At 45.7% G+C, this 5,417-nt stretch overlaps 1 protein-coding gene across 2 annotated transcripts in view; it reads left to right on the top strand.

The window, feature by feature from the left end:
* Positions 1-5,417, top strand: part of arhgap39 (Rho GTPase activating protein 39) — a 149,631-nt gene that overhangs the window by 119,288 nt on the left and 24,926 nt on the right. The window lies entirely within an intron of this gene.

Consider the following 5,417-nt stretch of genomic DNA (forward strand, 5'->3'; position numbering starts at 1 on the left):
TAGATCTGCTCCATCAAGTTAATTACTGGGGTAACAGCTCATTGGTCTAAATCTGGAAACACACACACCATACAGCCTCAGCCTAACCACCAGCACACTGTCCTTTCTACCCTATGTGACACCCACTGACACACTTCCCTTCTGACGCGTGATTGACACCACATTACAGGCACTGTCCTTCTGACCCTGATGACCGCCCACATGACGACAGCGTTCCTTCTGACCCAGTAGACACCGCAACATTAACACTGTCTTCTACCCTATGTAACGCCCTCACATGGACACTTCCTTTCTGACCCGAGCAGCGCCAGCGATTGACACGAGCGTGTTGCCGGTCTGACGCGCTAGTGTACAGTGCCGCTAGCGGGATGACACACTTGGTCTGCTGAGCCCTGTTGACCCCACATTGACACGACTGCACTTCGATTTCGATACGATGTGCACCAAGCACATAAGAGCACGATTGGTGACCGAATACGTTCCGAGTATTAGGCCAGAGTTACCCTACACGTAAAGGACTCGAGAGCGTAGCTCATGGACTACGTCCCCTCAGAGGGTAGTGAATGAGTAGACTGACACCAAAAGACAGTAGAATGATGTAAGACAGAGAAATGGTTCAGCAGACCACATGGAAGTGGAGGAGATACACAGTTACAAATGTGTGATGTGTGTGTGTGTTACCTGACACACACACACACACACACATACATGCGCGCACCAGATAGAGTTAGACAGTTGTCACAGTGGTAGGGGGAAAAATGCCGCAAATTGAAAAAGACAGAGTGCAGACAACCACAGACAGAGTAGGTAGGTAGTAGTATACAGACAAAGAAGAGAAAAGACAGACAGACAAAGATTGACAGACAGACAGAGTAGGTAGGTAGGTATACAGACAAAGAGAGAGATACAGACAGACAAAGAGAGAGAGAGACAGCAGACAGACACAGAGAGAGAGAGACGGACAGAAAACAGACAGACAGACAGATAAACACAGACAGACAGACAGACAGAGCGATAGGGGTCGACAGCTATGAAATAGACACACAAAACGCTGAGGACCTAAGAAGCTAATAGATACGGAGCTAGATCCTGAAGGTGAAGGACGGAGAGGAAGAGGAGGATTAAAGAGATGAAATCAATGAGAATGAAGAGAGAGGAGAGAGGATGGAGATGGGAAGGACGAGGTGGTGTACAGAAGTCGTAATCTGCTGCAGACACAGGAAGAGTACCAGGCCTTGTGTGTGTGTGTGTGTGTGTGTGTGTGGTTGTGTGTGTGTGTGTGTGTTGTGTGTGTGTGTGTGTGTGTGTGGTGTGTGTGGTGTGTGTGTGGTGTGTGTGTGTGTGTGTGTGTGTGTGTGTGTGTGTGTGTGTTGATGTATTGAGATGTGATTAATGAGATGTTGGAGAGAGAGTATAAAGTGTGTGTGAGAGAGAAGAGAGCAGCAGGCACAGGGAGAGTAGCTAACCAGTTGTAGCAGTTTGACTCCTCCCCTACCCTCCGCTGGCCCGCCTTCTCCCTCCCAGGGCGACGCCACGCACAGTCTGGCTCGCCTCTCCACCCGGCTCGCCAGCAGACCGCTGATGTGCCGAGCCACTGCAACAACAGACACACACACACACACACCCATAACCACAGCAACCATCACCAACAACACACACCCCGACACCTGGACCACAAACACTACCCTCACACATACATCAAAACACGTAGATTAACCATGGTAACGACTACACAGGATTGGTGTAAACCACTAGGACAAACAGACTCCCCTAACACAACACCATGGTGCGAACTGCACAACTACACACACACACACAGACACACACACACACAATAGGCCACAAACCATTACGAATGTCACATCAAGAAGAGAACAATGAACATGCAAAAAGGCACATGACAAAACATACAGACTCATGTGTACAATGTGTACATCATGAAGACCACACAAATTCAGTAAGAACAGACAGACAGACAGACAGACAGACATGTGGAGGAGAGGGAGCCTGAGAACATAAAGAAAAGAAAAGGAGAAAAAAAAGATGAATGCGAATAGGAAGGAATGGAGTGAGGACTTTGAAAAGCTTTCAGAGAAGGATGAGAGGAAGAGGGATGAAGGCAGAAGTCATATCTGAAGGGCTTCAACGGAAGCCACAGAGCGAAGGAGGAGAAAGGGGAAAAGTTGGTAGAGAAGAAGAGAAATATATCACAAATGTTCAGTAACTGGCTAGTTCTAGTGGGTGGAACTTGAGTGAGGAATTCAACTGTGTATGCTGAGGCGAAAGGCTCCAATAACAACCAAATCAGTGGCCAGTCAGCCTAGCCACACATACATCACACACGTGTACATTACAAAACACAGAGCCTGGCATGAAGGGAGACAAGAGAGAACCCATTCTGTCACGTGAGTGGGGTGGGCATTCTATGTTTTTGTGTTTCTATGTTTTCTATTTCTGTGTGTTTGGCCGGGTGTGTTCTCAATCAGAGGCAGCTTGCTATCGTTGTCTCTGATTGAGAACCATACTTTGTAGCCTTTTCCCAACTGTGTTTTGTGAGGTAGTTTGTTTCTGTTTTGTGTCTGCACCAGACAGAACTGTTTCGGGTTTCGTTTCGTTCTCTTTGTTATTTTTGTTCAAGTGTTCTGATTTAATAAATTATCATGAACACGTACCACGCTGCCGCTTTGGTCTCCTCTCTACGACGAACGTTACACATTCTCCAGATAACAGCACTGAGGATGCAGATACCTTGGTTGTGACCCCACTTTCGAGGGTGTCTCAAGGGGAGTTGGGATATTCAAAAAACAATTCCAATTTCCAATACACACATGCGTATAATACACACTTGTACATGAAATAGGACAATATACCCTGCCGGTCAAAAGTTTTTAGAACACCTACTCATTCAAGGGTCTTCTAAATGTGACTATTTTCTACATTGTAGATAATAGTGAAGACATCAAACCATTAAATAACACATATGGAATATGTAGTAACCAAAAAGTAAAAAAATGTTAAACAAAATATATTTGAGATTCTTCAAAGTAGCCACCCTTTGCCTTGATGACAGCTTTGCACCACTCTTGGCATTCTCTCAACCAGCTTCACATGGAATGCTTTTCCAACAGTCTTGAAGGAGTTCCCACATATGCTGAGCACTTGTTGACTGCTTTTCCTTCACTCTGCGGTCAATCATCCCAAACCATCTCAATTTGGTTGAGGTCAGGTGATTGTGGAGGCCAGGTCATCTGATCCAGCACTCCATCACTCTCCTTCTTGGTAAATAGCCCTTACACAGCCTGGAGGTAAGTGTGTGGGTCATTGTCCTGTTGAAAAACAAATTATAGTCCCACTAAGCCCAAACCAGATGGGATGGCGTATATCTGCAGATATGCTGTGGTAGCCATGCTGGTTAAGTGTGCCTTGAATTCTAAAATAAATTACAGATAGTGTCACCAGCAAAGCACCAATCACACCTCCTTCTCCATGCTTCACGGTGGGAAATACACATGCGGAGATCATTCGTTCACCACACTGCGCTCACAAAAGACACGCCGGTTGGAACCAAAAATCTCTAATTTGGACTCCAGACCAAAGGACATATTTTCACCGGTCTATTGTCCATTGCTCGTGTTTTCTTGGCCCCAATCAAGTCTCTTCTTATTATTGGTGTCCTTTAAGTAGTGGTTTCTTTGCAGCAATTCGACCATGAAAGACTGATTCATACAGTCCTCCTTGAACTCCGTGAAGCATTTATTTGGGCTGCAATTTCTGAGGCTGGTAACTCTAATGAACTTTATCCTCTGCAGCAGATGTAACTCTGGGTCTTCCTTCCTTGGCGGTCCCCATGAGAGCCAGTTTCATCATAGCGCTCGATGGTTTTTGCGACTGCACTTGAAGAAACTTTCAAAGTTCTTGAAATGTTCCGGATTGACTGACCTCACTTCTAAAGTAATGATGACTGTTTGTTTCTCTTAGCTTATTTAGCTGTTCTTGCCATAATATGGACTTGGTCTTTTACCAAATAAGGCTATCTGCTGTATACCCCTCCCCCCCCCCCCCCCCCCCCCCCCCACCCCCCCCCCCCCCCACACACACACACCTTGTAATAACACAAACTGATTGGCTCAAACGCATTAAGGAAAGAAATTCCACAAATTAACTTTTAAGAAAGCACACCAAAGTGTGTGTGTGTGTGTGTCTGTTGTTGCAGTGGCTCGGCACATCAGCGGTCTGCTGGCGAGCCGGGTGGAGAGGCGAGCCAGACTGATGCGTGGGCGTCGCCCTGGGAGGGAGAAGGCGGGGCCAGCGGAGGGTAGGGGAGGAGTCAAACTGCCTACAACTGGTTAGCTACTCTCCCTGTGCCTGCTGCTCTCTCTCTCTCTCACACACACTTTATACTCTCTCTCACACACATCTCATTAATCACATCTCATACATCAACACACACACACACACACACACACACACACACACACACACACACACACACACACCTGTCTCTTATACACATCTTCAACAGGACAATGACCCAACACACCTCCAGGCTGTGTAAGGGCTATTTAACCAAGAAGGAGAGTGATGGAGTGCTGGATCAGATGACCTGGCCTCCACAATCACCTGACCTCAACCAAATTGAGATGGTTTGGGATGAGTTGGACCGCAGAGTGAAGGAAAAGCAGTCAACAAGTGCTCAGCATATGTGGGAACTCCTTCAAGACTGTTGGAAAAGCATTCCATGTGAAGCTGGTTGAGAGAATGCCAAGAGTGTGCAAAGCTGTCATCAAGGCAAAGGGTGGCTACTTTGAAGAATCTCAAATATATTTGTTTAACACTTTTTACTTTTTTGGTTACTACATAATTCCATATGTGTTATTTAATGGCTTTGATGTCTTCACTATTATTCTACAATGTAGAAAATAGTCACATTTAGAAGAACCCTTGAATGAGTAGGTGTTCTAAAACTTTTGACCGGCAGGGTATATTGTCCTATTTCATGTACAAGTGTGTATTATACGCATGTGTGTATTGGAAATTGGAATTGTTTTTTGAATATCCCAACTCCCCTTGAGACACCCTCGAACAGTGGGGTCACAACCAAGGTATCTGCATCCTCAGTGCTGTTATCTGGAGAATGTGTAACGTTCGTCGTAGAGAGGAGACCAAAGCGCAGCGTGGTACGTGTTCATGATAATTTATTAAATCAGAACACTTGAACAAAAATAACAAAGAGAACGAAACGAAACCCGAAACAGTTCTGTCTGGTGCAGACACAAAACAGAAAACAACTACCCACAAAACACAGTTGGGAAAAGGCTACCAAAGTATGGTTCTCAATCAGAGACAACGATAGACAGCTGCCTCTGATTGAGAACCACACCCGGCCAAACACACAGAAATAGAAAACATAGAACACA

The sequence above is a fragment of the Salvelinus sp. IW2-2015 genome, linkage group LG13 (assembly GCF_002910315.2).
Source record: "Salvelinus sp. IW2-2015 linkage group LG13, ASM291031v2, whole genome shotgun sequence".
NCBI classification, from domain to species: domain Eukaryota; kingdom Metazoa; phylum Chordata; class Actinopteri; order Salmoniformes; family Salmonidae; genus Salvelinus; species Salvelinus sp. IW2-2015.